Source organism: Anarrhichthys ocellatus, unplaced genomic scaffold (genome assembly GCF_004355925.1).
Source record: "Anarrhichthys ocellatus isolate YVR2014 unplaced genomic scaffold, GSC_Weel_1.0 scaffold42, whole genome shotgun sequence".
Lineage (NCBI taxonomy): Eukaryota > Metazoa > Chordata > Actinopteri > Perciformes > Anarhichadidae > Anarrhichthys > Anarrhichthys ocellatus.
In genome coordinates, this window is record NW_022280072.1 from 807472 (window position 1) to 820042 (window position 12571).

Here is a 12571-nt window from a genome sequence, read left to right on the forward strand (position 1 = left end):
GCAAAGGCCTGACCTAATTTCCAGATATCATCGACTTTAATGGCTCAATCGACTTCAAAAGCATTTAAGTGTTATAGCTCTCACACAAGGATGTATTGTACAACTATATAATGGAGTGAACCAACCTAAACATGCCCACATTTAAATGTTATTTGCAGAATAGAACAGTTTAGTCTTACAGATAAACAAACATGTAACGTGTATTTTACTAGGCAAATATATAATTATTGACTGCCTTGACGTTAAGGTTAATAACAGAGCTGTAACTGATTAATTTCTGGTCTCATCTTTCCTCGTTTTAATGTATTTATTCTGAATTGACACATCGGATTAGGTGTGCCAAACATCCCTGTGATGAACTATTTATGGCCTGGCTCTGTTTTCTGCTCGCGATCATCAAGCGGCAACTGCGCGTGACGACAGCGGCGGAAATATTTCTTCTCGCTATTCAAAATGGCACCGACTCAATCAGGAAGTGGAGAAAACAACTAAGGAGAATAAGTTGGATAAAATCCACTTATTTCTGTTACTTTGACGCGAAGCCTTCGTTCAAAGTCAGCACGCGTGCTTGTGGTTTTGGATTGAGAATAAGAAAACACATTAACGGTAAGTGTAATTCGAGGATATATTGTGTGAAAAGGGGCAAAAAAGCGACACATCGGCAGCTGCCTTTACGACAAGATGCGTTCTGAGCAGCCTCTCCTAGGCGCGCACGTTTTTAACGCCAAGACACGCCGGTTCTTAAGTGGTTGTCTTTAGTTTTACCGTTATCATAGGCAACGAGGAATGAGTTGAGACCGAGAGAAGTTGGGGTAGTTGTTGTAAATGAACAAGAGACGCGTTGTTATGAATATGTCTGCATTACCGTGAAGAAAGGCCAGCGGCTAACCAAGCTAGCTGGTTACTACGTAGCTAGCTAGTAATAAGCTAGCTTCGATATTAGTTAACCGGCAAGTAGCGTTAATGTGGCTCATCAAAACATTACTTTAAGATTCACTAACACGCTGGTGTGTGTACTTGATACACAAACTGTTTTATTGACAGTGTCAGAAAGTCATTTTAAGATTTTTTTCAGCAGACTAACTAGCGTTAGTTAGGTAACAACGTTAATCCAATAACAACGTACAAAACGAGCATACCCATAGTCAGAAAAAGGGCTATGAGCTATGCTAACCTAGCTATAGCACAATTGGCTATCCAAAAGTATGCCTAGTATTATCAAACTAGTGTCGTGTGTTGCTATATATTTTTTTACGTTCTTTGTTTATTGGCCGATATATTAGAAGTGGGCATTTCAGAAATGATCTGTAGCCGACGTTAGCTTGTTAAATGTACCGTTTGGCTTGTCGATCGACAAGCTAACAGTAAGCTAACGGCTAACAGCAGTAACACTGTAACGTAGAGCCTTTCTTTGTGCTGTGCGGAGACTAATGTACCTCTTTAGAAGAAGCTACAATTCGGCTCACTACGATGATAGTTGTGTGAAAACGTTGCCCAAAGTCCACGTAAATGTATGCACACTTTGATGCGTAAACATGCATATTATATATATATATATATATATATATATATATTATATCTGCAATATAAATACTGTGCAACACTACAATTATTCTGTCTGTATATATAATATTTTAGTTATTGTGGATCTTTTTACTTATTTAATATTCTTTACTGTTTTATTACTTATTTATAATTGTTTTGTTCTTGTTTTTTTTACTATGTCTCTTGTTTGCACTATCCACTATGCTGTTGTAATCCTGTAAATTAAAAAAAACTAATAAAAGATTATCTTATCTTATATACACACCTGGAAAGATTAGGTAAAGCTATAGTTGAATTGCAGTAAAGGCAATGAACGTTTATGTTTTAGTAACAACGCTGTAGTAGCAGCTCACATTGAGTTTGTTGGAAATTAATGTAGTTCTCACAAAGCTTTTCGGAGATATAGCCCCAGTTTGAGCCTGGCATGTGTTATCATAACGTAACATTCATTTATGAGATAGGGAACGTTAAAACCAGCGTAGTGATGTTAGTTATAGGTCAGATACACTGTTCCCAACGTTAGTAATCTACTTTGGTCAGCTACACAGCCAGCGGTGTAACGTGAATGGTAGCTAAATGCAAACATTGAATGTAACATTCCCAGATATTTTTACTTAAATTATACGTTTTTGTAGCTGTGTATCCATCAGCTTAAGTATTCAAGCCTATAAAGAAGTGGCTTCACTGTGTGTAATGAAGTGTGCCCTTGATTATTACCATGATGTGACTAAAACACACTTAAGGGTTAAGGGTAAACATACCACTAATGTACAGCTTCTTTGTTTTAAGTTTATTTATTTATATATATATATATATATATGTGACCTGAAAACATTGTCTCAATGTGTGACAGAAACCATACACATTGGGATGGGGGAATCCAGAGGAGTGACCAAGGAAAATGAGAATAGTCCTCACAAAGCCGTCCCCTCTGGTTCTTTTTCTTTTCTGCAATTTTCCCTCTTTAGTTTCCAGTGTGCCTGTTGCCTGCAGCCAAGGCTAGACTGGCCTCATGCAAGCCTTGACATAGTGGGTTGCTATGGTGGCTGGCAGGCTATTTTTCTAATTGTGTTGTCATCCCCCCCGTCAAAGGATACTACTTGGTAACTCTAAAGTAAATGACATGCAAGGTTGCTGTCTTTTACTCGAGTGCCCCTTAACACCAGTGACACAGTCAACAACCTTGGTGTCGCTTGCAGTCCAATCCCTCTTGCAGTCAGGTCTTTCTCTCTTTCATAGTATAGGTTTTAATTGCAACAGGCAGGCTGTGTAGGTACTGGATTAAAAAAAAAAAGGAGAAATACAAGCTAAAAACCGCAACTGGCTGCTCCTTTTTTGTTTCACCTGTCCACAACCAAAACTCCTAAAACATGTCCTCAGAGACAACTCTACTTGCAGGAAAATGGCTTCATCAAATGGTGCTGTTTTTATTTTGTTAGGGCGTTTGGTGTCACCAAAATAATTGTAATTCATCAAACAGTTGACATGTTTCACACATGTAATACTGGCTACTTTTAGCAACCAGCATGCCGTGTAATATTGAATGGATACACTATGTGCAAATGCCTGGCCTGAACAGTGTTTGTTTGTGCTGCACAGCTCGTCCTTTCCTAATTTTCCTTTTCTGACCACTGGGTCAGACAATTGATGGCTGCCTGCCCTGCAGGGACTCTGAGGGTCACAACTCACTGGATCTGTTAATAACAGTGTTTAGAGCCTACAGGAACCGTAAGGACAATACACAGAGAACATGGTGGGGGTGTTTCACAAAGCAGGATCAGCAAGTTGGTTCGATCATTTTGAATATGATGACATATCCTCTGAAATGTTAATTTTCAGAAAATGTTCCTTCATGTTTTGTTTGAATGCATTCTGATAATTATCACCAGAAAATGGCATACTCTTTGTTGCGATGTTAGTTTTGGAAACACTCGCCGGTGGTGCGAGCTCAAACATCTGTGATCCTCGGCTCAACATTGGCTCATGCCCCCTGCTCTTTGTCAATTGGCCTCCATTCTCCCTGCCTTCGTGTTTTGCTCGCCCTTTTTCCTCCCCTCTCCAATTGGTGCCAGTGATAAATCTAATTTATGGCCCGTGGTCTGATTAGAGTGAGAGTGAAAAATGTGGAGTGGAGGAGGGGGAACCGGGGGCTAGGTAATGCGTTTGATTCAGTTCCTGCTTTCCCGGAATCTGGCCTTCATTAGATAATAGTTCATGTATTAAACATAACATGGATGTTTTGTCAGAACAGAGTGAAAGAACAAGGGACGGTGGTTGGGAATATGTGGCCCTACTGTTAAATGGGTCTTTTACAATGGGCTATTTGAGTATCACATGTCCCAACTAGTATCCAGACCTGGAGGCTATGTGGATCTCTCCCAAGCCACGTCAGAGCTCTGTATGAGATGACAGAAATGCAGGAGAGCATGCAACACACTGGCATTCCTCACCGCTTCGCCTTATGGTTTTCTGTGCGAAAGGTGTGTCAACATCCCTCTTAGAAAAGCAAACAGTGTTTTCAAAATGGGACTCATCCAGGAAGGAAATATGAGAGAAATATTTGTGTCCACGTTGATGGATGACTGAATACCTTGTGTGTCACTGTTTCAGTTATCAGCTTGGATTTATAACCAGCTCCATGTGATGAACAGGGAAGTAAAAAAAAAAAACATCATTTCAAGGCTGACACACAACTGGACTGTGACATGTTTGAAGGGTTGTATAGTGGTCATATATGCCACATTAAACACCAAAGTAGTTGTTTTTAACTAAGGTTTGCATGGGAGTCTTAAAGTAGACTTGACGACCCATGATATTCTTGTTTAAAGGAACAGTGTGTAACATCTAGGGGGATATGTTGGCAGTAATGGAATACAACATTAATAAGTATGTTTTCTTTAGTGTATAATCACCTGAAAATAAGGACCGTTGTGTTTTCGTTATCTTAAAATGAGCTGTTTATATCGACATACTTTTCTCTTCTCCACGGAGCTGGCTGCCATGTTTCTACGGTGACCCAGAGCGGACAAACCAACCTGCTTCTGCTTCCTGACTGCGGTCGTAAAAACAGGGGGACGCCGTAGTTTTGGTCTCCAGGGTTGGGAAACAAAACACGGGGAACCTCTGTTGGTCTTCAGGCTCTAGATAGGGTCATTGGCGATTTCCACATTCTCAAAAAAACTTTTACATGCATAACCTGTAGGTCATTATTTTGAATACATGCTTACATTTAGTTTAAAGTAAAATCTGTTATAAAATTCTCAAACTAACTGCAGAGCTACGATACATGTCCCTCTCACTGCTTTGAGCAGTCATGATCAGACTGGAACAAAAAAGAACCAAACTCTCTATGTGTGGGTGTTTCAACACTAGTAAAAGGTGAACACACTGAGCCTTTTTGAAAGGATGCCTCGTCTGTAGCCCACTGCTTGACCACAAATGTTTCCAAATCGGTTTACTGTAACACCAGTTAGGTTGAGGGTGGAAGCAGTCGGCCATGTTATCACGAGCCACCGTGGTCCCTGCTCGGTATCAGCAGATATGGTCACTGCACAACACACCAGTGACAAAGCATGCTATTATTGTGGAAATATATCACTATTTTCTTAAATTATTTGGAATTTCTGGTCTTTGTCGGTGTCTGGCGGTTTATAGCCACCATGTCCTTTAGACTTATAATAAGTGCATTTGCATTTGTAAATGTTATTGTCTCGTTACAAATACGTTACAGAATGCCCGAAGGGTTTAGTGAGTGAGTAAGTGTTTACTGTTCTTGCTTACTGCATGACTCACAATAAGTTGATCCCCAGGATATTTATTTATGTGTGTTTGTTAGGAGATGAACATTAGTCAATCTGTATTGGTAATCCTATTCTGGCACACAGATTGTGCCAATATTTTAACCCGCTTCGTCCTTTTCAGCTTTAGTTACTTGTCTGAGTGAACTTACCTTTGTCCTTAAAGATTCGCTCCCACCAGATATGGTCCAATTGAATTTATGTGTTTTTATTATTTCTTTCAAGTGAGGCAACAGTTAATTTGTTCTATGACTTCAACCAATCCCTCACACTCATGGTGGTGGGACTTGTGAGAAGATTAAATGGATTAGAACCAGAAGAGAATGACTGCTGGCAAGAATTACCAATCAACAAGAAGAATTAGGAATTAACACTTTTTATTTGACTAGAACAATGCAGTACATTTTTAATAACGATACATTTAAATAGGTCCTATAGAGGTAACTTAAATTTGATTTTTAAACTTAGTAGAGCACTGTATTGTTGGAAATTTAACTTCATAAAAATATGTTTTTAATAACCTAATCACTTTTTCATCATTTTTCTAGAACTTTTGTTCCTGTCTGACTTATTCTCTGCATGCTTTACTGGCTCGCAGTGGTTTTACTGATCAAGAGTGTGATAGCGGCCTCAGTCGATACCAGACAGATGACCTGGTTGAACTGATGTTAGCATAGCAAAGTGGCACAGACACAGACGGGCTCCCTGACGCTGTCAGAAGGGAGGACAATCTGTGTGGAGCAAAGCACTGTCTGGATTTGACAAGCGGGCAGGGCAAACTTCAGAAAACTAAAACGCCCATATTGGCAGCTTCTACTAAACGTGATTTCATTTTTCATTTATACGCGCTATGTAGATTCTGAGACGCAGGTTTGCTCCAGCTCCCATTTCAGGCTGAGCTTAAGTAGGGGCTAGCATACTACTAGTGCTATGCAACATGATATTTGGACAAATAGACTTACAGTTTCTGTTTTTTAAAGCTGTCTTGTATCCTGTACTCTCGTGCAGCAGACCCTCCCTGTCCTGTGTTGTGTGCATCTGATAGCTTTCTGCCTGGAGTTTTGACTGGCTGTGACTAGCCAGGACTGAGAGGGGTGGGTAAGGGTAGAGATTCTAGTCGGGGAACCAGCTGCCTCCAATCAGCAGTAGAATCCTTCTGGAGGTCAGGCTGGGTAAGGGGAAGAAAGAAGAATTATCACAAGGAAAATAGGGACATTGCTTGAACATTACAAGAGAGGGATTGTGATGGCAATAGGAAAATGAAAGGCCATCGAAAATGAAAGGAGGATAGTGATGGAAATGGAGAAGAAGTAGAAAATGTCACTGAGGAGATATGTGGCCAGTGATGACGACAGTACAGATTGCTGCAGAAATGAGTCCCAAATCCAGGAAATTAGTTAGCATTCTTGCTCTTCCGGTTCCCTCATCTTGAAGCAAAACATTTTTGTAATGGGTTTTTGGTTAGATGCCTGGAATAAGGTCCACTGTAAACATAAGCTTCAGAGATTTCAACATTTTGTTCTACAATATTTTACTTGTGGCCATTGCGTTCACCCTTCAAAAATGAAACAAGAAAGTGGTTCATTTGTGATGATTATCTTGCCGAACAAAACGTGTAAGTATCATAAACTTGTGTTTGCCACAGAGCTTATTTTCTGCAATAATCCAAAATAAATCAGATGGAAACATTTAATTTTTGTTTTTTTTATTAAGGGAATTAGTGCGATGCTAACTTCTGGGTTGACCTACAAAAATACATCATCCCTGTAGAAAAATACACGTGCTTTGCATTTAAAGATGTGAGAAAATACATCCAGATTCAGTGGCTTTGCACGGTAATTGATCAAACTAATCACTCGTTTAACTTATCGCTACGTCCAGCCTCCCGTATTCAGTGTTGTAATTGTTTCGGTAAAATAAGCTATTGTCTGTTCCCTTAGCTAGTTGAACAAGAGCAGAAAAAGGGTTAGAGAGCCGCTCTCGGCTAGCACGTGTCATCATCCTTCTATTCTGAGGAAATTAGATGTCAGAGGAAAACGGGGCAAAGCGGCAGCTAAGTGGATCCTTCTCTCTCTGATCAGGTCGGCCTTTGATCTATTTCTGGTGGCTGCTGCTGCTGCTGCTGCTGCTGCTGCTGGTGGAAGTAGAGGGATTTACTCCTAAAATGAGTGTCATCAAGCCTGTGCAAACCAGTGTTTGGGATCTTTTTCCTACTTCTCTGCAGTTTGCTCCGTTACGGCCTTCAAACGGCCCTCACCATTGTTTCCTCTTTCTTTATTTACCACGACAAAGGCGTCCTCTGAGCCACGAGAGCTTGATTAAGCTCCCCACTTGAAGGATAAATCACTGTTAAGTTTTAATGTCTCATTCAGCCGGTGTTTGTGGACACAAAGATATTTATCATCGTGGCTAAAATGGTGCTGAATTTGCCGCTTGTAGCGGGTTGATGAGAATCTAATTAAGATAAATTGTTATCCCTTTTGTGACAAACTGAATCTTTGAACCCTCGCTTTCAGTCAGACCCAATCACGACGGACCGTTTGTTCGATGTGTTCCTGTATGCCGTCCCAGTCAAGAGAGCCTCTTTGATAAATATTTGAATGGGCGAAATGCAATAACAGCCTCTTAAAACCCAATTTGTTTCCATTTCCCGGCTTTTGATAAGACGGTAGATTCGGTTACACAGTCATTCAATCATTGTTCTCTACCCAGTGTCCTACCCGGTCACCGAACTGTCCACAGCCTCCTGTATGGCAACGTCTGTAATACTGAATGGGAATAGTGGCTGTGTGGACGGGAACATGAACAGATTGGTACCTAATGTCTACGTCTTTTCATTTACTGTATGTGCTTACGGTTACAGTATGTTGTGTTTGTGTGTGTTGTGTCAAGTAGAGGCCCTTTGTGTTGAAAAAGGTGCTAATTAAAAATGTATGCTGTTTTGAATGACGAAGCCCCGCGTTTCCCTGGGAAGTAACTTGTTCCTTTTTATGAATATTTCATCACGGTGGCTAATGAATCCAGCCAGTCAAGGCAATCATAACCAGCTAACAGCCCCCTCGCTGCTCCGGTGTAGGGCAGCTGGGCCGTGATCATTTCTAACCGGATTACTGGGCGACGCTGATGGACTCAGATTGGTGATGAGTGAGTGTTGTGCATTGGATTGAATGATCGTCGCCAGCCGGCTTGTTAATTGCGAAGACGGATGTAGACTAGAACAGGAGGGTGACAGATGCCAGCAGAGGGCCTTCACATGAGGAACTTCTGTGTGCTAAGCACTCACTCCTGCTGTGCTTTGAAAGTTCATCGCTAGCGATTTTCATACTGCATCTCCTACTTACATACTGCCACTTTCCAGACATCATCGGCTCATTCACAAAACCAACAGCCGTGTCTGTACTGGACTTATTCAGTCAGTACTGCTCTACACATGACTGAGCTCACAGACACCAAGATGTACCCACACAATATACCCAAAGTGTAAACCGCCATGCTGCCAATGTAGGCCGCTGTGGTAGGCTAGTTTGATTTTACAATAGAAACGCTGGACTTTTTCCTTTAGCCTGTCTCTAAAGCATCTTGTCCTCAGAGGAGACCCGTAAAGGTCTTTGGCTGTGTAATAATCTTTTGTGAGATGCAAAGTGTGCTTTATCAAGTTAGGCTATCAGGTTTAAACAAAGCTTCAATACAAAGAATTTGCATTAATGATTTTAAGCGAGTTACTCCAGGAATTGTTTCACTCCTAATCCTAACCTTTACAATAAGTGTTCAGGGTTTGCCTTACACTTGTGACTGTATTTAAAGGGACACATTCATGCATACATGCTTTTTACACACCCAAATTCTTTGTTAATTATTGTACACAACAAGTTAAACAGCCTTTAATCGATCATACGTGCACCTACACAAATTATTTTGTTGTGTGTGTGTGTGTGGGGAAGTATGATTATATTTCAACACTCCACATGTGCATCTGGGAGTGAGATGTTGCACGCGCTAGGCAGGGTGGTTGTTCTCCTCGTGAGCGTTAATCGTGATTTAGCAGCTTAAGGAAGTCACACTTCCCTGGATGATCCCCATGTGCTCTGGACACTCACTAAAGGCCACCAGCAGCACAACCCAGGCAGGTCTTTTCCACACACATGTTGGGGTGCTGTAATCCACAACACACTTAGTAAACTCACATCTTGTGATTTGAAGCGACAGATGCATGATTCTTGTTAACTTGTGTCTGGCTGTCAGACGGGAACAGTGACTCACGGGTCCCCAAAGGCAACTACTTAGCCTAGAAAACGCTAGAATCTGGCCACATCGCCAGTCAGTCCGTGTATTTTGGCATATTCAGTGCATAATGTATGGGCCTTGTTACAGGTTTTTTGAAGATTTTTACAAATACTGCTCATGAAATGGTCTAATCTCTCTGCAGAGAGCTTTTGCACCAGACCACCCACAGAGAGAGGGCGAGATGGAGGGAGACACACATGGGAGGGGGTTGTACAAAAACCAGCAGTAGCCTTTGAAGTATTAACAGATTACACTGCAAAAGAGTCTCTCCCTCTCTCTCTCTCTCTCTCTCTCTCTCTCTCTCTCTCTCTCTCTCTCCCTCTCTCTCCCTCTCTCTAAATGGACATATCCTCTTCAGCATATAAGACGTACACATTTTGCTTAGCTGTCTTGATACAGACCATAAATCCAGACGTTGACAAGAAGAGAGACACATTTTTAAATAACCATGCAGTGCTATAAAAATGACTTATGTGCGTGTGACACTTTTTGATGAATGAACTCCTTGTGCTGCAGCGGCCATGTTTCGTTCTTTATCTTCTGTTTTTCTCCTCCCATATCGCCAACCATCTCTTCTCCCGACTGATATCTTCCTCATCACCTCCCTCGTCCTCATCGCAGTGGTTTTGGAGTAGTAGTAGGGGGGGGGATTTGCTGTTTTTTTCCCGGTAATGAGAGGCCTTACAGGAAGGAGATATGTGGGACCACTCTTGCAGTGATCAGTATCGATTATCCTCAGAGGAGTGGGGGGGGGGTTCGGTAACAGGCAGACATTTTTCTGTTGCTAAGAGACGGTCACTGGTATGGTGCTGGTGGGTGATGTGGTTACTGGGGATGGAGTGACAGCTCAGGAGAACTGGTGTGTTTTCAGCTGTCAGAGTCATTGATAAATGATTCTGTATACTACCACCACTACTACCACTGCTACTACTACCACCACCGTATTACTGGGCAATTATGTATTGTAGCTTTGACCGTGCACTGATATTTAGCTGAAATGACCTTTGCTCCTCTTGATGTGCGTTCCGACTGCTATCACAGAGTACTCTCTTGATGTAATGGTTCAGAGACTTGACACTACAACTGTAGTCTGATATACATCACTGCTGAACCACAGAATTCAATAGAAAAACACGGATAAAGTAACGAAATTAAGTTTCAGTTTCCTCTCTCTTGCTCACCGATTTGCAGTACAACCACACTTTCTCTTTCTCTTTCTCTCACTCTTTTTTTTTACATTCCTTTCAATGCTCCTTATTTATAGTACTTATAGTAAACTCGGTTTGAATGAGGGTTGTAATTGTGAACCCAGATACTGAACATTCACCCGTGACCTGCATATTGAAAGGGGTATTGAAATATATCAAGACTTCTTACCCAGATCTACAGGCCTTATGCTTAAGAACCCTTGATGCATGCAAGATGTCAGCCTCCTTGGGGCGTTGCATTGAGCACCAACGGGGCCTCACAAGGCTCTCGACACACACACTCCCTGACTGCCCCGAGCTGCCTTGCTATCTGTACCTCGCAGGCTGGAAGGCTGTCCATACATATTCAGAAGGTATATAATATCCGTCTGCCTAAGACCTCCTGCCTAGAAAGTTTGCCCGTTGGTTCCTTGAGTTGAGGCTTGTCCACATTTGCTTCAACCTTACCCAGACGCTATCATACTGGTTCTTTTGAGGGTGAAATGGCCTTCCTTTATGTGTTTTGGCTATGCCAGCGGTGAATATGCTGGGTCAGGTCTCTGTCGCTCTCTCACACACTCAGACACACAAAGGCTCTCTTATTTAGACCGGCATGAACTCTATTAGGATTTATTACCTCAGCTTTGTCCCCAGTGAACACGCCTGGCCTGTGTTCCAGATTGGAGGCAAACTGGAGGAAGGAATGAAGGAAAGGAGAGAGAGAGGAAGGAAGGTAACAAGTTTGATTAGTTTGGGGGCAAAGGAGTGCCACTGACGTTCCCCAGACATGCACTGTGGAGTGCTGAGAGATTGGATTGATTCGGCAGCCAGAATTGTGAGATTTGTGGGATATTTATGAGGTTTTAAGTCTGGAAGTAACACAGAATTCAGTTTTTTAACTAGCTGTGACAGCAAAGCTGGTGATGTTTTCACCCTCTGAGTCTATGTGTGTCATCATGGAAAAATGGGGTCCCGGAGACACCAAGTGTAGTGGGAACGACCACAGAAGTGGGTTTGAGTTCTTTACTAGGTGTTTATGTTTCTGTTTTTTAAATATATATTTGCCTGCATAATGCATTTGGAAACAGCAGTTTACATTTGGTGTTGTCATATACCTCAGAGAAACAGATCCATTGTCTAAGCACATGTAGTTATAAAGCTTTACTTCATGGAATTTCTATATTTCTATTGTCATTAAACCTTCGTGTCAGGCAGCAGAAGAACAAGCTGCCAGAGTCATTCGGTCTCTGTGTGAAGCCATTGCAGAAGAAAGTAGGTCATCGTGGTCAGTTTCACATTTATAGAGGAGTGTGTCTAATTTAGATTAGACACACTCCTCTTTAATCAGACAGATTAAAGAGGCAAATCTGTAATGTAAATGTGAGCTCAAGATTAACATTAAAACTATAAAAAATGATAATATTTGTTGTGGTGGCGCTTCAGAGATGAATTCACAAGGAGCCAGCTTTTCCTTTTTTTAAAGTTGACATTTTTATTGCATTAAATAAGGTTCACATTTACAAATGTGGTTCTCCTAGTTGGCTGGCAAGAGAGAGAGACAGATACTGAATGAAGATCAGATTATGATACTTTTCACCCTTGGCAGGTGTCCTTAAACGCACATATTTTGTGTGTAGTTTCCAGAGTGTCTCTTTCTGCCTCTTGTCTGTTGTGTTGTGCTTTAATAGTTGAAGGCCTAACTTTTCTGTCTGTACTTCTTACAAGATCGGCTGTGAATCCGAAGGCCGGATTCCACAG

At 41.5% G+C, this 12571-nt stretch overlaps 1 protein-coding gene across 2 annotated transcripts in view; it reads left to right on the top strand.

Moving 5' to 3' along the window:
- The first annotated feature begins 452 nt into the window (after positions 1 to 452).
- sbno2b (strawberry notch homolog 2b) overlaps positions 453 to 12571 on the top strand; it is a 61778-nt gene continuing 49659 nt past the window's right edge. For both annotated transcript variants that reach the window (XM_031868232.1, XM_031868233.1), the window contains exon 1: positions 453 to 606. The gene's annotated coding sequence lies outside the window, so the exon portion shown is untranslated. The remainder of the gene's footprint in view (positions 607 to 12571) is intronic.